The 26,672-nt window shown below is 48.6% G+C and overlaps 1 protein-coding gene across 12 annotated transcripts in view; it reads right to left on the minus strand.

Annotated features, from left to right (window-relative positions):
* CUNH10orf71 (chromosome unknown C10orf71 homolog) overlaps positions 1-26,672 on the minus strand; it is a 1,142,779-nt gene that overhangs the window by 81,501 nt on the left and 1,034,606 nt on the right. For 2 of the 12 annotated variants that reach the window (XM_077454814.1, XM_077454812.1), the window contains one exon: positions 6,596-6,739. The exons of the other annotated variants lie outside the window; for them this stretch is intronic. The gene's annotated coding sequence lies outside the window, so the exon portion shown is untranslated. The remainder of the gene's footprint in view (positions 1-6,595; positions 6,740-26,672) is intronic. 12 annotated transcript variants of the gene reach the window in all.

Consider the following 26,672-nt stretch of genomic DNA (forward strand, 5'->3'; position numbering starts at 1 on the left):
TCCAACGGTAACACTCTTGACCTCGTATTCTCCCATCGCTGCACTCCCTGCATTTTCTCTAACACACCCTTTCCTCTCTCTGATCACAACCTTATCCTTTTCACTCTCTCCTTGTCTCCTACATCCCATGCTGCCAACCTACAAACCACTACCCGCAGAAACCTTCGCAAACCTCAACCCTTCCCTTTTTCATTCTGCTACTGATGGCCTTTATGACAAAATCGCACCCCTGTCCTGCCCAGACCTAACCACTTCCATCTACAACAACACGCTGTCATCCTCCCTAGACATACTTGCTCCTCTTTCTACATGCAGAACAAGGCCCTGTCTGCCACAACCCTGGCAAACAGATGACACCAGAAGTCTTAAGAGACACACAGCCGTGCTCTTGAGCGAGCGTGGCGTAAATATAAGTCCCTGCAAGACTTTACCCTCTACAAATCTGCCCTTCTCAAATACAACTCCTGCCTCCACACTGCTAAACAAACCTATTACAACACTCTCATCAAAACCCTCTCATCCAAACCACGTCAACTCTTTTCTACCCTTAATTCCTTACTTCACCCCCCACTGACCTCACCCACCAACTTGCTTACCGCTCAACAGATTGCCAACCATTTCAATACCAAAATTGACACAATTCGCAAGGAGATATCCAGCATTCAACTTCCTCCCCTACCCAACACAACAGGTCCAACACCACGCTCAATACTCTCCTCTTTTTGCCCAGTTACCACAGATGAAGTTAATAAACTCCTCTCCACGCCCCACCTCACTACCTGCTCCCTGGACCCTGTCCCCTCACAATTACTGTTACCACCTTCCCACTCTATCCTTAAAGTGGAAGTAAACCCACTTTTTTAACTTTTACCTACAGGAAAGCCTATAATAAGGCTTACCTGTAGGTAAAAAAAATATCTCCTAAACCTGTACGGTTTAGGAGATATTCCCCTCGGTATGCGCCGCTGACTGCAGCGGCGCATGCGCACAAGGGGGTTCTCTCCGCGAAAATCCGGCAGCGCTCGTCCGGCCGGATTTAAATCTCCCGCGCGCATGCGCGGGAGTGACGATATCGCGGCTCCGGCCACTCACAGCGCCGGAGCCGCGATACCCGGAAGAGACGCCGAGGGAGCATGTCGGCTTCCTCGGCGTGGATCGGGCGAGATGTCGGGGCCTCGTTCTAAGGTAAGTATTTCATAATGAGCTAGTATGCGGTGCATACTAGCTCATTATGCCTTTTGCTTTGCAGGTTTTAAAAAAAAAAAAAAAAAAAATGCGGGTTTACTACCGCTTTAACTCCCTAACCCACATCTTCAACCTCTCCCTCTCCTCCGGCACCTTTCCTTCCCTGCTCAAACATGCACTGGTTACCCCCATACTCAAAAAACCCTCACTCCACCTGTTTGAACAACTTAAGACCCATCTCCCTGCTCCCGTTTGCCTCCAAGCTCATCGAACGCCTTGTCCATGACCAAATGAGTCGCTACCTCATGGACAAGAACCTTCTTGACCCCTTACAGTCTGGCTTCCGCCCACAACATTCTACTAAAACTGCCCTACTAAAACTCAACAATGACCTACTAACTGCTAAAACCAATGGCCACTACTCCATACTCATACTTTTAGACCTCTCTGCTGCCTTTGACACAGTTGACCACCTGCTCCTCCTCAGCAAATTACGCTCCCTTGGCCTCTGCGATTCTGCTTTATCCTGGTTTTCCTCCTACCTATCTCAGCGCACTTTGAGTATCGCTTACAACTCCATCTCCTCTGCTCCCCTTCCTCTTTCTGTTGGGGTACCCCAAGGTTCTGTCCTTGGGCCCCTCCTATTCTCAATCTATACCTTTTCCCTGAGCCAGTTGATAAGCTCTATGCCGACGACACCCATATCTATCTCTCCACTCCTCAACTCACCCCCTCAATCTCCTCACAGATCTCCAACTTACTGAATGACATATCAGTATGGATGTCACACCACTTCCTTAAACTCAATCTTTCTAAAACTAAGCTTGTTATATTTCCTCCTTCACAATCATCCCCCCCCCCCCCCCCCCGTGACTTCACCATTAATATCAACAACACAACCATTGGTGCCTCCACTCATGTCAGAGTCCTGGGTGTAATCCTTGACTCTGACCTCTCCTTCAGCCCCCATATCCAATCACTGGCTAAATCCTGCCGCCTTCACCTCCGCAACATCTCCAAAATTCGACCCTTCCTGACTAATGACACCACAAAGCAACTCGTTCACTCCTTGATTATTTCCCGCCTTGACTACTGCAACTCTCTCCTTAATGGCCTACCCTTAAGCAGGCTATCCCCCCTTCAGTCTATTATGAATGCTGCTGCTAGACTAATACACCTCACTAATCGTTCCGTGACTGCTGCCCCTCTCTGCCAATCCCTTCACTGGCTTCCCCTACCCCACCTTGTAAAATTCAAAATGCTAACCATAACATACAAAGCAATCCACAACCTCGCCCCCATCTACATCACCAACCTCATCTGCAGATATCACCCAAATCGTCCCCTCCGCTCCTCCGATGACCTCCTGCTTTCTAGCTCCCTTGTTACCTCCTCTCATGCTCACCTTCAAGACTTCTCCAGAGTCTCTCCCATCCTCTGGAACTCCCTGCCCCAGTCTGTCTACTCAGCCCCTACCCTGTCCACCTTTAAGAGTTCCCTGAAAAACTCATTTATTCAGGGAAGCCTATCCCACACCCACCTAACTGTCCCCGAGCCACCTCCATCAAATCATTCTCTGCAGCTATTACCTTTTGTACCACCACCCCCTCCCTTTAGTGTTGAAAATATTTTTTATTCGTTCTTTTCAAGAAAAACAGTAAAACAGTAAACATCATGAGATAAATGTATGCAAAGAACAGTAACAGAAATACATTTACGGGAGACCAGCCAATGACTATCGTCCACAGCAGGTCCCCGTCAGTAAGCTTGGAGAATTGGGAAGAGAACCTGTTCTCTGGTCCACGAGGTCATGCCAAAGAGAGATGCTCATGGGTTACTACATGAGGTAATTTGTAATAAATAACATAAAGGAGACAGAAAAAGAGAGAAGAGAGGAAAGAGAAGAACAAAACAAAGAAGGAACAAGGTGGCAGGGGGGTAAACAGAACAGTAGGGAGGAAGGAGAGTAGAGGGAGGGGGAGGGTTATGCACAGGGGGGTAGGGTAAAAAGGAGTCCAGAGTGTCCCTATGTGTCTGAGATTTTGTTCAACAAAGTATCAGAAGAGGAGAAGCGGAGCCAGATCGACCATTGGGTTATAAATTTGGTGTATGTGTCATTGTCCAATGCCAGCATCTCCTCCATTCTCATGGTGTCATTCATAATTGATACCCACCGTGACAATGGGGGAGTATTCTTTGTCTTCCAATAAGCGGGTATCAGTTGCCTAGCAGAGGACATGAAGAAACGAAGCAATCCTTGCCTCTGTGACTTTATAGACCCGGGCAGTATGGAGAGTAGTGCAATTTTCGGAGAGATAGGAACTGGTCTATCAGCTATAAGATTATAACATTCGAAAACCTGCATCCAGAAGGGGCGGATCCTCTCACAGTCCCACCAGACATGCAGATATGTTCCGACTGAAGTTTCACAATGCCAGCAAGTGGCTGGTGCAAACGGGAAGATTTTCTGCAAAGTTGCAGGGTCCCTGTACCATCTGGACAGGAGCTTGTAGTTCTTTTCTTGAGAGTAGCAGGAGATGGTTGACTTATGCGTGAAATAAAAAGAGGTTTGCCATTCCGGCACAGAGATGTCTTCACCCAGGTCCGCAGTCCACATCCTAGTGTAGTGGGGGAGTGGATCTTGTGCTAAAGTCTGTAGTAGGTTATATAAGGAGGAGAGGAGGTGTTTGAGAGTTTCTTGAAACAAACATAATTCCTCAAAGCTGGTATGCTTGCGATGTATTTGAGAGGAGGAGTGTAGGTGTTTGGTAAATGTGGACATATGTAAGGGTGTCTCCAGGGCCTGCCGGAGGGACCGGAGTCCCCTGGGATGAGTGTACAAATGTGTGAGCTTGTGGCCACTCAGTGCGCTTAAAGGACCCTAGGGAGGTTGCCCCTATACCTTGTGGGAGAGCGGGATGGTCAAAAAGGGACGTCAGGGGACCTGGGTCAGAGGAGAGGGTGATGTTAAGTCCTTTCCTATACCATAGCTTCAAGGAGGTCAAAGTCAGTGGGGATAAGGATGTCAAGCGAGTGTAGTCGTGTTTGTAACCCCATAAAAGAGCCCGGAGGTCTACAGGAGAGAGGTCTTGTTCAACTGTAACCGAAGCCTTGCAGAAAGGGCGGGGGGACCATTCTAGGATGCGAGCCATATGAGCAGCTGCACGGTAGGTCTCAAAATCAGGGAGACCTGTTCCTCCCATTGTCTTCGGAAGCATAAGCAATTTAAATTTAACTCTGGGAAGTCCCCCGTGCCACATGAATCTGATGGCTAGTGAGCACAGGCAGGTAAAAAATGATTTGGGGACGTGGATGGGAACCGTTTGGAATAAATACAGGAATTTGGGTAAGGTGTCCATCTTTAGGGTGTTGATCCTTCCGAACCACGGCAGTGAGGATCCACCCCACTCCTCAAGGTCTTTCCGTATTTGGGAGAGTAGGGGAATATAGTTTAGGGAGAACAAGTTAGCTAGGTTTGAGGGTATAATGATCCCCAAGTAAGAGATCCCCTTGGTTTGCCATCTGAATGAGAAATTAGATTTTAGAAGGGACAGGGTGGAGGGGGTGAGGGATATGTTAAGGGCTTCAGTCTTGGTTATATTAATCTTAAAGTTGTTATGGGTGCCAAAACGTTGGAATTCCCTAAGTAGGGATGGTAGTGAGGTGTGTGGATTCTGGATATACACTAGGAGGTCGTCGGCCTACAAGGAAAATTTTTGGTGTGCAGATGGAGTTTGAATACAGAGAATGTAGGGGTTTTGATGTATGGCGCAGGCCAGATGTTCAATTATGATGACAAAGAGGAGGGGGGGGTAGGGGGCAGCCCTGCCTGGTGCCATTTGTGATGTCAAAGGGAGCCGATGTGGTACCGTTGACTAGGACCGTAGCTGAGGATCAGGAATATAGGGACATAACTTTAGAGATAAAGGGAACTCCGAGGCCAAGCTGTTCTAGGGACAGCTGCAGAAACCTCCAGCTGACCCTATCGAAGGCCTTTTCAGCATCGAAGGATAAGAGGCAAGCTTTAAGGCCTTTACGCTGTATCAGGGATATAAGGTGTATCGTTTCGGTGGTGTTGTCCCTTGCCTCTCTACCAGGGACAAACCCCACTTGTTTATTATGGATAATTTTAGGTAGTAGAGGGGACAAACGGGTAGCTAGAACTTTTGCGAATAACTTAATATCTATGTTAAGTAGGGAGATGGGCCGATAGCTGCTGCACTGGGATGGGTCCTTGCCTGGTTTAGGGATAATGGAGATGTTGGCAGATAAAGATTCTTTGGAGGGGAGGTTGGAACTTTCCACCAAATTAAAGGCCTTTGTCAGAAGGGGTGCAAATTGGGGGGCAAAGGTTTTGTAAAACCGGGGCGTAAAGTCGTCAGGACCCGGGCATTTGCCTACTTTAAGGGCTTTGATGGCCTGCAAGAATTCCGAGGTAGTCAGGGGCTTATCGAGGGCTGTCACATCCAGTTCGTCAACAGTAGGTAGGGCAGTCTCTAGAATATAATCTTGTGTGGGGTCATTGGAGGGGGGGGGGCTGATCGTCAGGGGTTGCGCGCGGGAGGTTATATAGCTGTGAGTAGTATTGCCTGAAGGATGCAGATATCCCAGAGGTATTAAATGTTTTCATTTGATCCGGTTGAACGATAAAGGGAATAGAATGCCGTGGGGGTCTAGGGTGAATAATCCTCGCCAGGTGCTTACCACATTTATTCGTTAGTGAGTAGAAGTGGTTTTGTGCTTTGTCTCTGGCGATTAAGGAGTGCGCGTCTAGGAGCTGGAGTAAGTCTCTGCGGGCATTGGAAAGCTGAACAAAATAGCAGGGTCTAGTTCTCGTTTGTGGAGGGGTTCGAGTTCAGCTATTGTAGTGAGGAGTTTGCGTATGCCATTAGCTCTGGCCTTCTCAAGATGAGAACCGTGCTGTATAAGGGTACCCCGTATCACACATTTGGGTGTGTCTCAAGATGAGAACCGTGCTGTATAAGGGTACCCCGTATCACACATTTGGGTGTGTCCCATTGGTTCAAGGGGGAAGTCGTGTCTGAGGAGTGGTCACCTATGAAGTCTTTTATGGCTTTACAGACATCCGCTACGCATACAATGTCCCATAGAAGATTGTCATTAAGTCTCCAGTTTGCTCCCCGGCGGGTAGCAGGGGGGCGAACTAGAGTCAGATAGACGGGGGCATGGTCGGACCACAGTATGTTACCGATCGATGTTTGGAGAGGTGTGTCTAGAAGTGATTGTGAAATGAGAAAGTGATCTAATCTACTGTAGGAGTTGTGTGCTACTGAGAAATAACTGTAATCCCTATCTGTGGGATGCTGGACCCGCCAGGCATCCACCAGATGGGAGGAATGTAAGAGTGATTTGATACGTGTCAAGGTGGAATAAGGAACAGAAGACTTACCTGAGGATGTGTCTGCGGATGGGGATAGGACAATATTGAGATCGCCTCCAATGACGAGAGCTGTCCCTCCAAAGGAGTATAGTCTGGTGAGGACCCAAGAGAGGAACCGAGCCTGGCCCACGTTAGGCTCATAGATGTTAGCCACTGTGAAAACAAAAATCATTTAGTTTCAGAAATACGTAACGACTTGAGTTGTCTATGAGAGAATCCAGAACCTCCGGGTTAAAAGACTTATGAAAGGCAACAGAGACCCCCTTAGATTTGGCCTGAGGATTAACACTTAGATTTGGCCTGAGGATTAACACTGTGAAACCATTGTGAGTAATACCTATTGCGCAGGGCTGGAATTGCGAAAGTGCATTTCTTGAAGGAGCAGAATTTTAGTACGCTTTTTATGAAAATGGTAGAGCGTCTGGCTCCGCTTCTCAGGCGTGTTGAAACCTCTACAGTTAAAGAAAGCGAAGGTTATTGGACCGTCACTAGCCATGGGGGGTCATGAGGGTGAAGCTTAGGATCAGATTGATAAGTGGTGTTGTGGGTAAATCTTTTTGGGATAGGGAACGGGAATAATTTTTGGTCATGGGGGATACGGGAGGGGGGAAAGGGTGCAAGGACACAGGTAAAGAGAAGACGTAGAGAGGAAAAAAAGTAAGAAGAGAGAGAAAAGACAGTACAGTAACCTTGTGTAGGAAGTACCAGCAATTATAATCACGGCCACTTTCTCCCACTATAATAAACAGGAATACAAGTAACACATATTTTGTAGGCATCAATTGTGGGAGATGAGCCCAATAGGTCAGGCAGAAAAAAGGAGTAACCGTAACAAAAACAAAAAAGGCCACTAGGTGGCTCTAAAAGGCAAGTAGTAAGGAGAAAAAAAGGCCTTTTATAAAGGCACGTATCAGTGCACTCCACAGCGTCCATTGGATCACTGGGGGGTGAAAAATAAACAAAAACCAGTAAGGGGGGGGGGGGGTGCAAAGCGAGACCACAGAGCAGGGCAGCTCCCTGCACCCTGGCTCCACGTGTAGAGCAAAATCAGTTGCGACCTGAAGAGTGAACCAAATAACATAATAATTAAAATTATCTTAGCGGTCATCAAAAAATGCATTTGTAAACCGGCATAAAAATATAACATCTATGCGTTATAGGGGATATGGATATGCACCAGGGCCTATGTAGGGATCAGACTAAATATAGCAATAACTGTAAAGTTTTGGCAAGGGCAACACAGAGGGGGCTGTTGCAGGCAGTGGAGTGCAAGGGCAAGTCCTGAAACCTGTGCATTGGTGATTGAAAAAGTTATAGTGGAGCACTCCAACTGTAGGGATAGGGGAGAGGGGGCACAGCAACAAAAGGCATGAAATATACACAAAAAACCTGTAAAAAAGAAGGTTATTCAGCAAGTGAACTATCTGACCCACATGGGTCCAAGTACATCACAGGGGAGAACCCCAGTGGTGGAGAGAAAAAATAGGCCCGGGGCAGCCCACTGGATTGTTTCAGTCATTGGGGTCCTGGTGCTATGGAGACCGAGGGGTGCGACCTTGCTTCTGCCATTGCGGGGTGTAGGGTAGACCTGGGGTGGTCGGTGCAAACGGCCAGTTGGGTAGTGCAACTTGAGGCAGTGCAAGTGTGCTGAGGAATGCAGGCAGGTCTCCCATCGTATGAAATATGGCGGTTTTACCTTCATGGTGAACTCGAAGATGGAATGGGAAATGCCATTGGTATTTGATCTGCCTTGATTGTAGGAGTTGCGTGAGGGGTCTCAGGGATTTCCGCATCGCCAGTGTTTGGCGGGAAAGATCAGGAAGGAGCATGACGGGTGTTTCGTTGAAGATGATCGACTGCTGTGTGCTGGTGGCCCTCAAAATGTTCTCATTTATTTTGTAGAAATGGACACGGCACAAGGTGTCACGTACAAAGGAGGGATCAGGGGTGTGGGGGCCTGAGGTACGGTGCACTCGGTCCAGTTCGGGGCATTGTCCAGTCCAGTTTGGGGCATTGGAGTATTTGGTTAAAGATAGCCGTCACAGCTGCAGGTAAATTCTTGGGGTCAACTGACTCGGGGGGGATCTGATCTGTGCTTCCATGTCCCACCCTTCCCCTGATCCTAGGGAGACATTAGATCGCCTTTTGTAAGCCTGGGGGAGAAGTCGGTGTCCTCAGGGTGTGAGAGCAGGCTGTGTGAGCTCACCTGAGAGTGCAGGGCTGATTCAGAGCGCGCTGGGGATGGAGGGGCCGGCGCCATCTTGGATTCCGGACGGCGCTGTGAAGACGATCTTCCACGGCCAAAATAATCATCCATATCCCCTCCTGGACAGTGAGTGTCCACTGCTGCCCTTAGGTGCCTTGGGCTTGTCTTTCCCCATGGAGCTGTGTTTGGGCCGGTTTACAGGCCGTTATGAGGTCCGTGGAGCCAAGGGAGCCTGGAGCTGAGTGCAGGCACGTCTCACCTCTCCATACATCAGGCCACGCCTCCCACCCCCTCCCTTTAGAATGTAAGCTCTATGAGCAGGGCCCTCCTGTACCTTTTGTATTGTGCTGTAATTGTGTTGTCTCCCCTATACATTGTAAAGCACTGCGTAAACTGTTAGCACCATATAAATCAATAATAATAATAATAATAATAATCCTCCTGGCATTTTACAAGCAAAAAATCTTTCAATTGTAACATAGAGTCATGATTTTTAGTGATGATCCTCACCTATAGTCTGTGTTTATGATTATAAGGCAACAAAACTGCACTGCCGCCACCAACTAGGGCACAGGGGGTTAGTAATCACAGGGGGTTAGTAATCACATCAAATCTTCACCAAGAGGAGGAAGGTGATGGTGCTTGATGGAGAAATGCTTGCAAGGTGCAGGTAAGGGTAACTGTGTTCCTAAAATCACTTACTGTTGGTGGATGAAAGAAAAGACTGGAACGCCACCACTCTTCACCTGTAGAGGGATGTCCTGCTCGTAGATGCCTGCCCATATGATGGTTAGGGCTCTGAAGGAGCGGTGTGGTGCACGCTGGGTAGTAAAGTCCAGTGATAGGACATCAGATGACGTTCGCCCGGCGTGGAGAGAGGCTTGGAATGCAGCGCGCGGTCCCGACGTGTGACACCGCCTGCCAGAGCGGCTGATCGTTATGTAGAAGACTGCGTGTAGAGGGGGGTTGCCATGCTGACTTACAGCTACATGTATCCCTCGCATGCGCTTTTTCAAAGCTGGAGCATCATACGGCAACCGGAGAATATGAAGCATTGGGTTGGACAAAGAGGCGGGGGGGAATGGGTTGGATCAAATTAACCCCTTGTAAGAAACAAGCTTAAATGTGTGTAAGTGGATAGAGAGGTGCTGATAAATGAAGTATTGGAAATTGTGTGAATGAATGATGGCAAAGGGGGCCATACTTTTACCACCTTCCCAAGGTTCACAAGTCCCTGACCAACCCTCCAGGAAGACCTATTGTCGCCAGTATTAATAGCTTTACCAGTGGTTTATCGGCTTACATAGACCATATTTTACAACCTTTAGTTTTACAACTTCCTTCCTATATCAAAGACTCAGGCCATGTGATTGAAATCATGGAAAATTATAGATGGTCCGAGGATTACATGTGGGCCTCTTTAGATGTTAATTCTCTCTACACCTCTATACCCCATGAGGTTAGGCTTGCCATAGTACAACACTTTTTGAGCATTAATGAAGATATGAACTCGAAACAGACCAAAATTCCTACTATTTAGTATTGAGTTTTGCCTGAGACACAATTATTTCACTTTCTTGGACCAATTCTACCTCCAGCTCCAAGAACAGCCATGGGAGCCAGTTTTGCTCCATTGTATATAAATCTCACCGTGGGTTTTTGGGAAGAACAAAAGACCTGGAGTAATAACCCTTATGCCAAGTTTATTGTGTTTTATGGTCGATATATAGATGACATTCTGCTCATCTGGAGCGGCGGAGTTGAGACATTCTCCTCCTTTGTCACCTTTTGCAATGAAAACTGTATGGGTCTTTCCTTTACATCTGTCATAGACCAGAACCAGCTGGTCTTTTTGGACTTAGTTCTATCCCATGATGAACAGAATGTCACTACCAATAATCACACCAAACAAACATCCTGCAATTCCTATCTTCATTACAAGAGTTGTCACCACCCATTATGGAAGAATAACATCCCTAGTGGCCAATTTCAGAGGCTATGCAGAAATTGTACTTCGACCAATGACTATAGCCAACAAGGCCAATACATGGCTAAAAAGTTCAAGGAAAAGGGTTATCCAGAGGATTTAAGTACACAGACCTTAACAAAACACATAATTAAGTATTCACCCACCAAAAAGCGTTTCAAGAATACCTCAAACGAGATCGCCACAGTCAGGTTCATCTCTACTTTTAACACACAATATAAACATATATCCAAAATAATTTTCAAACATTATGATATTCTAAAACTTGATCCTATCCTAGCGCCATCTCTCCCGCCCAAACCCCAAATCACCTTCAGACAATCCCGCACAATAAAAAATATCATTGCTCCCAGCAAACTCACCAAATCCAATAGAAACCACAATAAAATATTTTCCGATATCAGGATGTATTTTGATAACAGACATGGGATCTTCCAATGTCGCAAAAGAGGCTGTTTAACTTGCCAATCCATTCCAAATGGTCAATCAATCATCACTACACCTAAGGGCAAAACTTTTGAAATAAAACAATTTATCACGTGCTCCACGGAGTACATGATTTATGTTTTACGTTGTACTTGCGGTCTCCTCTACGTAGGTCGCACCATACGGGCCTTACGTGTTTGAGTGGGAGAACACAGCCGCTTGACCAAAAAGGGTTGTACCAAACACAGTATTCCGCGTCATTTCTGCCAGTTTCATGATAGAGATTTAAAAAAAATTAAGGTTTTTGCAATTGAGGCCATCCCAAAGGGAACCCTAACAGATAATGAAAGGTTTTCCCTCCTTTGCCGGAGGGAGACTTTTTGGATATACCTGATGGGTTCCCTTTCGCCGGATGGCCTCAATGAAGAAATTGATGTTCTTAACATAACCACTTGACATCTGTCATTCTGATACAATGCAATCCACTGTCTGTAATTTATATTTTATTTTAATACAGCATCCTTCTCATCAGTAGACATGCTTGACAGCGGGAGTGTTGTTATTATGGAGTCGTTTTTTTAAAAAATGAGCCCCATGCATCATATGTGAGGGTGGGGTCTTTCATTCATTTATTCATTTTTTCATTTTAAAATTAAAATTTTACGGTCCATTTTCATATTTATTATTATTATTATTATTATTATTATTTCAACCTATCATCATTCCCAGTCCTATCCCCTTTTCTATTCTTTATCTTTCATCTCTCAATAATTACTTTCATCACTATTTACCACCACTCACCCACTTTTTTTTTTCATTCAATTCATTATTTTTAATTCTTAATTTTTGATTTTTTATATTTTTTATATTATTTTTTCATTTTTTTTATTCGTATTAGTCTTCTCATTTCTTTTCTTTTTATCCTCATTTTCATTTTATTCGTTATTCATTTTCCATTCTTATTTTTATTTTTCATTTTTATTTCCATCACATATTTATTTTCATTTCTATTTTTATCCAATCATCATTTACTTCTCATTATCGCCATATTATAGTTTTATCCTTATTATTAATGATATTATTAACATTTTCTTCCTCTTCACCATCAGTTTTCTTTTTTGTTTCTTTTTTCCCCCTTTGCCATCATTCATTCACACAATTTCCAATACTTCATTTATCAGCACCTCTCTATCCACTTACAAACATTTAAGCTTGTTTCTTGCAAGTGGTTAATTTGATCCAGCCCATTCCCCCCGCCCCTTTGTCCAACCCAATGCTTCATATTCTCTGGTTGCCGTATGCCGCTCCAGCTTTGAAAAAGCGCATGCGCGCGAAACATGTAACTGTAAGTCGTTACACGTCGTTACACGTCGAAAGAACACCAGCAATAAAGGGTAGATACAGGTGTATATTGTGCTGTGATGTAGATACACAACACCCACTAACTCCTGCAGATGCCTGTATGATAGAACACCAGCAATAAAGGGTAGATACAGGTATAAACTGTGCTGGAGGCACACAACACCCACTAACTACTGCAGATTCCTGTATGAGAGAACACCAGTGTAACGGCACCCCTAATATAAAGGGGGTTAACGCCGTTTACGATGTTCCCTCTCCTAGACACACATCCACTCGCTACCAATATCCACAGCTAAACGACCCTTTCCTATAGGAGCCGATCCCTCTGGCAAAAAGACGAGACGCACTCTGTCTCTTCTGTAGTAGGAATGACTTTATTAATGAGAAACATTGTAACTTTATACACAATTCAAGGCACATGCTTTAACATGAACAAGGGCCCAGCTCCACCCACACATCCCAAGACTCAACACCTCATCCTGATGTCTGCTAGGCTTCAAACGATCCCACCCAATACACATCTTTTCACAAAGGGTTGGCAGCCAGTCTGTCTGGCACTTTACAATACACACAAGGACAGACTTAAATGAACAATAGAAATGCAAAACAACCTAATTCCTCACAGCAATGATACTTAACCCCCATATACAGTATACATCCAATCTATATACAATGTATATACAGCCTTGAATATGGCTATCACAGACCATATCGGGGTTTTCTTTTATTCACCCTGTGTCCAAAGTGACCCCACTGTCACAACCAGCACTAAAGAGTAGATACAGGTGTATACTGTGCTGTGCTGTAGGCAAACACCACCCACTAACTACTGCAGATGCCTGTATGAGAGAACACCAGCAATAAAGGGTAGATACAGGTGTATACTGTGCTGTGCTGTAGGCACACAACACTCACTAACTACTGCAGATGCATGTATGAGAGAACACATGCAATGAAGGGTAGATACAGGTGTATACTGTGCTGGAGGCACACAACACCCACTAACTACTACAGATGCCTTTATTATATAACACCAGCAATTAAAGGGTAGATACAGGTGTATACTGTGCTGTGCTGGAGGCACAAAACACCCACTAACTTCTGCAGATGCCTTTATTTTAGAACACCAGCAATAAAGGGTAGATACAGGTGTATACTGTGCTGTGATGTAGGCACACAACACCCACTAACTACTGCAGATGCCTGTATGAGAGAACACCAGCAATAAAGGGTAGATACAGGTGTATACTGTGCTATGCTGTAGGCACACAACACCCACTAACTCCTGTAGATGCCTGTTTGATAGAACACCAGTAATAAAGGGTAGATACATGAGTATACTGTGCTGTGCTGGATGCACACAACACCCACTAACTACTGCAGATTACTGTATGAAAGAACACCAGCAATAAAGGGTAGATACAGGTGTATACTGTGCTGTGCTGTAGGCGCACAACACCCACTAACTACTGCAGATTCCTGTATGAGAGAACACCAGCAATAAAGGGTAGATACAGGTTTATATTGTGCAGGAGGCACATAAGACCCACTAACTACTGCAGATGCCTATATGAGAGAACACCATTAATAAAGAGTAGATACATGAGTATACTGTGCTGTGCTTGAGGCACACAACACCCACTAACTCCTGTAGATGCCTGTTTGATAGAACACCAGTAATAAAGAGTAGATACGTGGAAAGGCTGGCCGCAGGCCAGCCTGTATTTGTGGGAGGAGTCTGAGGGACTATTTAACCCTCCTCCTCTATCAGGGCCAGGGTTGGTGTGTTTTAGGTGGCCGTTTCTGTGTGGTGGGGGGTGCATCAGGGCCTGCTTAGTCCTCCTCCCTTTCTCCCCTCTGCCACTTTGTGTGCGGCCCACCCGGTTCCCGTGGCGCTCGTGCTGGAGGGGGGAGAGGGGGGGGCGTCCGCCCGCCCGCTTGCTTTCTCAGTCCCCCCGGAGGCGCCGTGTGGCCAGCGTGCTCCCCGCCCGCTTTTCCCGGCTCTCATGCCGGGGGGTGGGGGGGGCGTTCATCTGGCCATCCGTCCTCCTTTCCATCTCCCACAGCTCCGTGGGGCTGGTGCGCAGCCCGCCCGTTGTTCCCGGCGCTCATGCCGGGGGAGCGGGGGGGGGGGGTTTCATCCGGCCGTCCATCCACCTTCCATGCCTTTCCAATAGTTCCGTGGGGCTGGCGTGCGGCCCGCCTGCTCTTCCCGGCGCTCGTGCCGGGGGAGGGGGGGGACCTTCGGCCATCTATCCGCCTTGTCATCTCCCCAGTCGGTTCCCAGCTCCACCTGGCCAGCGTGCACGCCGTGAGAGCACGGGGGGGGGGGGGGGGGGGGGGTTGTGATCGGCCGCCTGCTCCTCTCCTCATGTATGTTTGGTTACGAGGGGGGCAGGCTGTCGGGTTACTCCTGGTGCTCCCGGGGGATGGGCAGTCTCCCGACAGTCACTCCTTTCTTCCCTTCAAAAAAAAATAAAAAATAATGTCAGTGGGGATCAGACCACCCACTGCAGCCATGGCAGCAGCCAGACCTGAGGCCAGGGTTGCTGCTTTCACTTGTTCACTTTCTTTGATTAGTGTTTTTTTATCGCAGCTTGCGGTCCGTCCAGTGTTTTTCATGGCAGCATTTTCTGTTGCAGCGTTTGTCCAGCATTTCCATTATGGCGTTCTGTCCAGCATTTCCGTCATAGCGTTCTGTCCAGCATTTCCATCATAGCGTTCTGTCCAGCATTTCCGTCATAGCGTTCTGTCCAGCATTTCCGTCATAGCGTTCTGTCCAGCATTTCCGTCATAGCGTTCTGCCCAGCATTTCCGTCATAGCGTTCTGCCCAGTATTTCCGTCTCAGCATTCAGTCCAATATTTCCGTCATAGCGTTTAGTCCAGCATTTCCGTCATAGCGTTTAGTCCAGCATTTCCGTCATAGCGTTTAGTCCAGCATTTCCATCATAGCGTTCTGCTCGGCATTTCTGTCGCATCATTCTGCTCGGCATTTCTGTCGCACCGTTCAGTCCTGCATTTCTGTCGCATTGTTCAGTCCAGCATTTCTGTCGCACTGCTCAGTCCAGCATGTCTGTCACAGCGTTTCTGCCCGGCATTTCTGTCACAGCGTTTCTGCCTGGCATTCTGTCACAGCGTTCAGTCCGGCATTTCTGTCGCACCGTTCAGTCCGGCATTTCTGTCGCACCGTTCAGTCCGGCATTTCTGTCGCACCGTTCAGTCCGGCATTTCTGTCGCACCGTTCAGTCCGGCATTTCTGTCGCACCGTTCAGTCCGGCATTTCTGTCGCACCGTTCAGTCCGGCATTTCTGTCGCACCGTTCAGTCCGGCATTTCTGTCGCACCGTTCAGTCCGGCATTTCTGTCGCACCGTTCAGTCCGGCATTTCTGTCGCACCGTTCAGTCCGGCATTTCTGTCGCACCGTTCAGTCCGGCATTTCTGTCGCACCGTTCAGTCCAGCATGTCTGTCGCACCGTTCTGCCCAGCATTTCTGTCGCAGCGTTCTGGCCAGCATTTCTGTCCCAGCGTTCTGGCCAGCATTTTCTGTCACAGCGTTCTGGCCAGCATTTCTGTCACAGCGTTCTGCCCAGCATTTCTGTCACAGCGTCCTGCCCAGCATTTCTGTCACAGCGTTCTGCCCAGCATTTCTGTCACAGCGTTCAGTCCAGCATTTCTGTCACTGCGTTCAGTCCAGCATTTCTGTCACTGCGTTCAGTCCAGCATTTCTGTCACTGCGTTCAGTCCAGCATTTCTGTCACAGCGCTCAGTCCAGCATTTCTGTCACAGCGCTCAGCCCAGCATTTCTGTCACAGCGCTCAGTCCAGCATTTCTGTCACAGCGCTCAGTCCAGCTTTTCTGTCACAGCGTTCAGTCCAGCTTTTCTGTCACAGCTTCAGTCCAGCATTTCTGGCACAGCGTTCGGCCAGCATTTTTCTGTCATAGCGTTCGGTCCAGCATTTCAGTCACAGCGGTCTGTCCAGCAGTTCTTTCTTAGCGTTTCTGCCCTTGGATGTCTGTCTTGGCATCTCCGCCCCTGGATGTCTGTCTTGGCATCTCCGCCCCTGGATGTCTGTCTTGGCATCTCCGCCCCTGGATGTCTGTCTTGGCATCTCCGCCCCTGGATGTCTGTCTTGGCATCTCCGCCCCTGGATGTCTGTCTTGGCATCTCCGCCCCTGGATGTCTGTCTTGGCATCTCCGCCCCTGGATGTCTGTCTTGGCATCTCCGCCCCTGGATGTCTGTCTTGGCATCTCCGCCCCTGGATGTCTGTCTTGGCATCTCCGCCTCTGGATGTCTGTCTTGGCATCTCCGCCCCTGGATGTCTGTCTTGGCATCTCCGCCCCTGGATGTCTGTCTTGGCATTTCCGCCCCTGGATTTCTGTCTTGGCGTTTCTGTCCCTGGATTACGGTCGTGTGGGTTCTGCCCCTGGATTTCATCGTGGGGGTTCTGCCCCTGGATTTTGCTCGTGGTGTTCTGCCCCTGGATTTTGCTTGTGGTGTTCTGCCCCTGGATTTTGCTCGTGGTGTTCTGCCCCTGGATTTTGCTCGTGGTGTTCTGCCCCTGGATTTTGCTCATGGTGTTCTGCCCCTGGATTTTGCTTGTGGTGTTCTGCCCCTGGATTTTGCTCGTGGTGTTCTGCCCCTGGATTTTGCTCGTGGTGTTCTGCCCCTGGATTTCTGTCATAGTGTTCCTGCCTCTGGATTTTGTCTCGTTGTACAGTTTTCTGCATTTCTGTCTTAGCATTTCCTGCCCCAGTATTTCTGTCAGTGTTCTGTCTAGCATTTCTGGCTCAGCATTTCGGCCCCAGGATTTTCTGTCATGTCATTGCTGCCTCAGCGTTTCTGCCCCAGGATTTTCTGTCATGTCATTGCTGCCTCAGCGTTCTGTCATTGCATTCTGCTCCTGGGTTTCTGTTCATTTCTGCCTCAGCATTCAGTTCAGCATTTCTGTCGCAACATTCTGTCATAGGGTTGCTGTCCTTGCATTTCTGGCTCAGCGTTTCTGTCACTCATGGCATACTACGGTACCTGTTTTCATATTTGTTGGTAGTCATGTGTCATTGTACCTGTGTTCATGTTTGTACCTAGGGCAGTTAGCTAGGGCTCACACGTCAGGATCTGTCACGTCTACAGATCCATACGGGCTGAGGTTTCATTATTAATGATTGTTGACCACAATCTTCTCGCCCGTTAACATACGTCATACGATGCATGTTTCATTCACCACACCTGTACGTTTACCCATCACGGTCCGTGGGTACTCTAGGCCTGAGTTTCTGTTAATTACCTGTCTCTGCGCTGCAGGTTTCTCGGGCTCACTACTCACATGGGGGGGTTTCGTCATCAGGTTCATTTATGCGCTGTGGTCTTGATTTTCTGATAATGTTCTCATTCTTAGGTAGGCAGAGGGGCGTTGTTGTTCTCATGTCTGGTTGTCTGTCTTTCCTTCTAGTTTCGTTCTCAGGTTGGGCCGTCTTGGCACCCATACCGATATCAACCATGCCTGCACTCACTTACAGATGTCGTTTCACCACTGGGCTCACCCTCGGGTCGGAAGCGGACGTCAATTTTCTTCAGTTGACATCCTGTTGCATTGAGGCCCTGGTTACCACCCTGGGATTTATACTCTCTTAGGGTGTGTCCTAAGCCACGGTCCTTAGGTGGTAGGTTGGGGGACATCGTCATGATTCTGGATTCCACTCTCAGCGCCGTTCTCTTGTCTAGGAGGTTCTTGGAGTACTGCTCAGGGACATCAGTCCAGTCATCTTTGCTGATCCCCGGTCTGGTCAAGGGGGGAAGGGGGGGGGGGGGCTTTAGTCACTTTGGGCATGGCTGGATCATGCCATGGGATTCATTTCCCTGGGTTGGAGTCTGTTTCTCCTTCTTCGGTGCAGGATTCGGTCTCAGGCAGTAGCATGACCTGTTCGCATCCGGTGGGACCAATCTGTCTTGGTGTCTCCATGTTGATGATGCTCATTGCCATGGCACCTACTCTATCACATCAATCGGGCAGCCAGCTTTTCCTCTCCTATCTCTGGTATTTTTGGCACTTACCCTCTCACTTCCGCTTGCCAGGTATGGGTGTTCCACAGTGCTTCTTCTGGTGTCCGTTGTGGATTTTTCAGTCTGCTCTGCCATCTTCTTGCAGGGCATCCTCGGGTCAGCCCTTGTTCCCTTTTCCCCATGTATCCTCCCATTCACAAGCAGTTCTTTCTCATGTCTGGGTTACCTTGGGCATCAGGCTCATCCTATCCTTCACAGGACATTCATTTGGGGTTTTGCTTAGCTTGCAGGCTCCAAGGGGGGTTTCTTCTCATTTCCAGGTCAGGAGTCGGTGGGTTCTACTCTTACAGCAGATACTTACCGGTTGCTCACAGTTGGCGTTTGGGCATACGTCATTTTATGGATGGGATTTTTACCTTCCTTTTTCCACCTAAACTTGTGTCTTTTTGCCCTCTTTTCAGGCATACTGACCAGCCAGGCCATGGCACACCTCAGGCCTTGTTTCCTATGTAATATCACATTTCCCACTTGAAGACTCCGATTACAAGTGGAAAGGCTGGCCAGGAGCCTGGGAGGAGTCTGAGGGACCATTTAACCCTCCTCCTCTATCAGGGCCAGGGTTGGTGTGTTTTAGGTGCCCACCCACCCGCTTCCCCCAGCTTTATCACTCATACTCATGGTACTTTTTCTCATTCTTACATTCAGGGTATGCCCTCTTTTCAGGCATACTGACCAGCCAGGCCATGGCACACCTCAGGCCTTGTTTCCTATGTAATATCGCATTTCCCACTTGAAGACTCCGATTACAAATGAGTATACTGTGCTGTGCTGTAGACACACAACACCCACTAACTACTACAGATTCCTGTATGATAGAACACCAGCAATAAAGGGTAGATACAGGTATATACTGTGCTGGAGGCACACAACACCCACTAACTACTACAGATGACTTTATTATATAACACCAGCAATTAAAGGGTAGATACAGGTGTATACTGTGCTGTGCTGGAGGCACAAAACACCCACTAACTTCTGCAGATGCCTTTATTTTAGAACACCAGCAATAAAGGGTAGATACAGGTGTATACTGTGCTGTGATGTAGGCACACAACACCCACTAACTACTGCAGATGCCTGTATGAGAGAACACCAGCAATAAAGGGTAGATACAGGTGTATACTGTGCTATGCTGTAGGCACACAACACCCACTAACTCCTGTAGATGCCTGTTTGATAGAACACCAGTAATAAAGGGTAGATACATGAGTATACTGTGCTGTGCTGGATGCACACAACACCCACTAACTACTGCAGATTCCTGTATGAAAGAACACCAGCAATAAAGGGTAGATACAGGTGTATACTGTGCTGTGCTGTAGGCGCACAACACCCACTAACTACTGCAGATTCCTGTATGAGAGAACACCAGCAATAAAGGGTAGATACAGGTTTATATTGTGCAGGAGGCACATAAGACCCACTAACTACTGCAGATGCCTATATGAGAGAACACCATTAATAAAGAGTAGATACATGAGTATACTGTGCTGTGCTTGAGGCACACAACACCCACTAACTCCTGTAGATGCCTGTTTGATAGAACACCAGTAATAAAGAGTAGATACATGAGTATACTGTGCTGTGCTGGATGCACACAACACCCACTAACTGCGGCAGATTCCTGTATGAAAGAACACCAGCAATAAAGGATAGATACAGGTGTATACTGTGCTGTGATGTAGATACACAACACCCAATAACTCCTGCAGATGCCTGTATGATAGAACACCAGCAATAAAGGGTAGATACAGGTATATACTGTGCTGGAGGCACACAACACCCACTAACTACTGCAGATTCATGTATGAGAGAACACCAGCAATAAAGGGTAGATACAGGTGTATACTGTGCTGTAGGCACACAACACTCACTAACTACTGCAGATGCATGTATGAGAGAACACATGCAATGAAGGGTAGATACAGGTGTATACTGTGCTGGAGGCACACAACACCCACTAACTACTACAGATGCCTTTATTATATAACACCAGCAATTAAAGGGTAGATACAGGTGTATACTGTGCTGTGCTGGAGGCACACAACACCCACTAACTCCTGTAGATGCCTGTTTGATAGAACACCAGTAATAAAGGGTAGATGCATGAGTATACTTTGCTGTGCTGTAGACACACAACACCCACTAAAAATTACAGATTCCTGTATGAGAGAACACCAGTAATAAAGGGTAGATACAGGTGTGTCCTGTGCTATGATGTAGATACACAACACCCACTAACTCCTGCTGATGCCTGTATGATAGAACACCAGCAATAAAGGGTAGATACAGGTGTATACTGTGCTGTGCTGTAGGCACACAGCACCCACTATCTCCTGCAGATGCCTGTTTGATAGAACACCAGTAATAAAGTGTAGATACATGTGTATACTGTGCTGTGCTGGAGGCACACAACACCCACTAACTACTGCAGATGCCTGTATGAGAGAACACCAGCAATAAAGGGTAGATACAGGTGTATACTGTGCTGTGCTGTAGGCGCACAACACCCACTAACTATTGCAGATTCCTGTATGAGAGAACACCAGCAATAAAGGGTAGATACAGGTTTATAATGTGCAGGAGGCACATAACACCCACTAACTCCTGTAGATGCCTGTTTGATAGAACACCAGTAATAAAGGGTAGATACATGAGTATACTGTGCTGTGCTGGATGCACACAACACCCACTAACTACTGCAGATTCCTGTATGAAAGAACACCAGCAATAAAGGGTAGATACAGGTGTATACTGTGCTGTGCTGTAGGCGCACAACACCCACTAACTACTGCAGATTCCTGTATGAGAGAACACCAGAAATCAAGGGTATATACGGGTGTATCCTGTGCTGTGATGTAGATACACAACACCCACTAACTCCTGCTGATGCCTGTATGATAGAACACCAGCAATAAAGGGTAGATACAGGTGTATGCTGTGCTGTAGGCACACAACACCCACAAACTATTGCAGATGCCTGTATGAGAGAACACCAACAATAAAGGGTAGATACAGGTGTATACTGTGCTGTGCTGTAGGCACACAACACTCACTAACTACTGCAGATGCATGTATGAGAGAACACATGCAATGAAGGGTAGATACAGGTGTATACTGTGCAGGAGGCACATAACACCCACTAACTACTGCAGATGCCTGTATGAGAGAACACCACTAATAAAGGGTAGATACATGAGTATACTGTGCTGTGCTGTGCTGTAGGCACACAACACTCACTAACTACTGCAGATGCATGTATGAGAGAACACATGCAATGAAGGGTAGATACAGGTGTATACTGTGCAGGAGGCACATAACACCCACTAACTACTGCAGATGCCTGTATGAGAGAACACCACTAATAAAGGGTAGATACATGAGTATACTGTGCTGTGCTGGAGGCACACAACACCCACTAACTACTGCAGATGCCTGTATGAGAGAACACCAGCAATAAAGGGTAGATACAGGTGTATACTGTGCTGTGCTGTAGGTGCACAACACCCACTAACTACTGCAGATTCCTGTATGAGAGAACACCAGCAATAAAGGGTAGATAAAGGTGTATACTGTACTGTGCTGTAGGCACACACCATCCACTAACTACTGCAGATGCCTCTATGAGAGAATACCAGCAATAAAGGGTAGATACAGGTGTATACTGTGCTGTAGGCACACAACACTCACTAACTACTGCAGATGCCTATATGAGAGAACACCAGCAATGAATGGTAGATACAGGTGTATATAGTGCTGTAGGCACATAACACCCACTAACTCCTGCAGATAACATTATTATAGAACACCAGCAATTAAAGGGTAGATACAGGTGTATACTGTGCTGTAGGTGCACAACACCCACTAACTACTGCAGATTCCTGTATGAGAGAATACCAGCAATAAAGGGTAGATACAGGTGTATACTGTGCTGTAGGCACACAACACTCACTAACTACTGCAGATGCCTATATGAGAGAACACCAGCAATGAATGGTAGATACAGGTGTATATAGTGCTGTAGGCACATAACACCCACTAACTCCTGCAGATGCCTTTATTTTAGAACACCAGCAGTAAAGGGTAGATACAGGTGTATCCTGTGCTGGAGGCACACAACACCCACTAACTACTGCAGATGCCTGTATGAGAGAACACCAGCAATAAGGGGTAGATACAGGTGTATACTGTGCTGTGCTGTAGGCGCACATTACCCACTAACTACTGCAGATTCCTGTTTGAGAGAACACCAGCAATAAAGGGTAGATACAGTTGTATACTGTGCTGTGCTGTAGGCACACAACACTTACTAACTACTGCAGATGCCTGTATGAGAGAACACAAGCAATGAAGGGTAGATACAGGTGTATACTGTGCTGGAGGCACATAACACTCACTAACTACTGCAGATTCCTGTATGAGAGAACACAAGCAATGAAGGGTAGATACAGGTGTATACTGTGCTGGAGGCACAAAACACCCACTAACTCCTGCAGATACCTTTATTTTAGACCAGCAATAAAGGGTAGATACAGGTGTATACTGTGCTGCGCTGGAGGCACACAACACCCACTAACTTCTGCAGATGCCTGTATGAGAGAACACCAGCAATAAAGTGTAGATACAGGTGTATACTGTGCTGTGCTGTGCTGTAGACACCCAACACCCACTAACTTCTGCAGATGCCTGTATGAGAGATCACCAGCAATGAAGGGTAGAGACACGTGTATATTGTGCTGTGATGTAGACACACAACACCCACTAACTACTGCAGATGTCTGTATGAGAGGACACCAGCAATAAAGGGTATATACTTTTGTATACTGTGCTGTGCTGGAGGCACACAACACCCATTAACTACTGCAGATGCCTGTATGAGAGAACACCAGCAACAAAGGGTTGCCCGGAATGGCTTGACTGGAAGGAAGGTAAAGAAGGGCCTGGCATGACAGTGCTGTAGTAGGGGAGGAATAAAGAGAGAGAGAGGAGAGGGAGGAGGAGCTGGATAAAAGAGTGGAGTGGGTGGAGCAAAGGTGCTGTACGGGGAAGGAGACAGAGAGAGGAGGCAGTTTTACTCACAGCTCCTCTATCATGGTGGAAATTGAGGGTTTGCTGGCAGGCTTGCGGCGGACGGTGGAGGAGCGTGGACCGGACTGGCTGCGGAGGCGCTTGGGGAAGATGGCGGATGCGGCTGGCGCAGACCCAGGGACTTTTCTCCAGGGCCTGCTGCTGAGGAGCCCAGGGGAGGACCGATCGATCCCTGGATCCCCAGCGAAGAGACCACAGCGGGACACTACAGGCCTGGGGCGGTCTACACGCCGCTGGCCTGTGTCTGGGGGAGGGGCGGCAGACGCACAAGGTCAGGGCTCCAGCCCAGTGAGAGACAGAAGGGAGAAGGGATCAGCAGCAGCAGGGCCCAGCTATGCAGGAGGCATGGCTGAGCTGGATGGATCAATGGTGGGGAAGTCAGCCAGTGGCAGGCCTGGAGCAACACATCCTGTGTAGGGCCGGGGATCGCCTGCAGGGTGTTCAACTAGCAAAGCTGGAGGGGCGCCCGGACATCTTCACCCCCGGGGGCTGGCAGGGCTGGTGCTCACCTCCAGTCTGCCAGGGACTTCTCGGCCGGAGGGGTGGCGGCGCCGTCGCGGGCAGTGGCATCGGCCTCCGGGGTCTCTTGCCCGGGGGGCTTACTCCCCCGACTACCTGGGATCAGGAGACCAGGTCCAAAGGGGAGATCTCAGACGATGAAGAACCACAAGAACCAGCAAGCGATGTCACCGGTCCGGCTGTGGGGAGAGATCCTGGACAGCCAGGTGAGTCAGATGATTCAATGTCGCTGACTACTGCTTTGCAGGGTTTGCTGGGGGTGGTTCAGGTGGGTTCAGGGGGGTTGGTAGCGCCCGCCAGGCAGGAAAAAGAGGTGGCCGGGGTTCGGATGACGGGGGACAAACCCCCCGCCATGGCGGAACCCGCCGCTCCCAGATACAGGACCTGTTGGAAGGACTGAGGGCATTAGTGGGGAAGTTCGAGAGAGGGCTGGGGCAGCCGAGTACGGTGGCCCCGTGGGCGGCTCCTGCAGCAGGGGTGCAGGGGGGGTAGCCGGGGATGCAGGGAGCGTGGTGACGGTGGCGCCTTCCGCACCAAGTTCAGCCGGGGAAGGGGCGGCAATGGCGTCCGTGGCAGAAAAGGGGACTAAGGATGTGACTGCTCAGTCCGACATTGTGTGGCTGGCCGACGCCATGCTGTGTGAGGTTTACGTGGGTTTCGAGGGTCCACTGGGGGCTCATTTGAAGCTGGAGGTGCGGGAGAAGATTCCACATACTCACCTTTGGCAGATTTTCTCACTGCTCCCTTTGGAGAAGTTTAATCTGGATAGGGTCAAGCCCGACGATTCCAAGAAGGAGGATGAGGAAAAGCGGCAGTATCGGCTGATTCTGCGCACTTTTACTAATTGGCTGCAGGCGTTTGCCATTTTGGCGAGCGTCATCGGGGAGAAGAACTCCGAGCACTGCTCGGCGTTATTCTGTTATATGGATGCGATCGGGGAGGCCCATAGGGTGTATGGGGGGGTGGCATGGCTCAGGTACGATGAGCAATTCAGGCAGCGCAAGGCGGTGCGGCCTGAATTGCGCTGGGACCACAAGGACATCAGCCTCTGGATGAGGCTTATGTCCTCGGCGCGGGCCCCGCCTCAGTTTCTTCAGGGGGGGGGAGTGCGCCAGCCTCGGGACTGCCAGCCGGAAAGAAATGGGGGGGTGTGCTGGCAGTACAATGAAGGCGCCTGCAAATTTGGGGGAACGTGCAAGTTCAAGCATGAGTGTTCCGGCTGTGGGGGAGCACACATGCTGTCCAGATGTTTCCGGAAAGGGAAGCGGGCCGGAGATTCTGCTCAGAAAAGGGAGGACGCCGGTGATACTGGCAAGGATGCTTCCTTTTCTAAGTAGGTATCCGGAGCGGGAAGCAGCTCGGTTGCTTGCGGCAGGGTTTCGGGACGGCTTTAGGATTCCCCTGCTCGCTGACGGCGGTGCCGCCGGTGGTGGAGAACTTGAAGTCGGCTTTGCCGCATTCAGGGGTGGTGGATGACAAATTGGGAAAAGAAGTGGCCCTGGGGCAGATGGGGGGGCCGTTTGGGGATAGGCCTTGGCCTGACCTGGTCGTTTCCCCATTGGGGGTGGTCCCCAAGAAGGAGGTGGCAAAATTTCGCCTGATCCGTCACTTGTCCTTTCCAAAAGGGGGCTCGGTCAACGATTTCATTGACCCTGAGGTGTGCACGGTATCGTATACATCTTTTGATGCGGCAGTTCAGTGGGTGCAGTGATATGGAAGGGGGCACTGATGGCTAAAGCTGATATCGAATCGGCTTTTCGGTTGCTCCCGGTTCATCCCGACAGCTTTCGGCTGTTGGGGTGCCACTGGCGTGGTCAATTCTATGTGGATAGGTGTCTGCCTATGGGTTGCTCAATTTCGTGCGCCTATTTTGAGACGTTTAGCTCTTTTTTGGGGTGGGTGGTGAGGGATGTTTCAGGCTTGGAGTCGGTTATCCATTATTTGGATGACTTCCTCTGCGTGGGCCCACCTGCCTCCGCTGTGTGTGCGATTCTGCTGTCTACGTTGCAGCACATCGCAGGCAGGTTTGGGGTCCCCTTGGCGGCGGAAAAATTGGAGGGTCCGACGTCGGAGCTCAGTTTCCTCGGTCTAGTGTTTGATTCCGGGGCGATGGAATGCCGGCTGCCTAGGAACAAGTTGGAAGAGTTGCAGCGGGAGATCAGGGACATCCAGGGGCGGAGTAAGGTCCAGTTGCGGACTTTACAGTCGCTCCTGAGTAAGCTGAACTCCACTTGCAGGATCATTCCCATGGGGAGGATTTTCTGCCGACGGCTGTCGGCAGCTACGGCTGGGGTTACGGCCCCGACACACTTTGTACAGCTGCGCCGGGACCATAGGGAGGACTTACGGGTGTGGCACTAATTTTGTCCTCCTACAATGGTAGGGCCATGTGGATGGCTGGCCCGGTCAGCAACTTCGATGTGGACCTGGTCACG

This window comes from Lithobates pipiens, unplaced genomic scaffold, assembly GCF_037356315.1.
Source record: "Lithobates pipiens isolate NorthernLeopardFrog02 unplaced genomic scaffold, aLitPip1_a1.2 Scaffold_25, whole genome shotgun sequence".
Classification (NCBI taxonomy): Eukaryota; Metazoa; Chordata; class Amphibia; order Anura; family Ranidae; genus Lithobates; species Lithobates pipiens.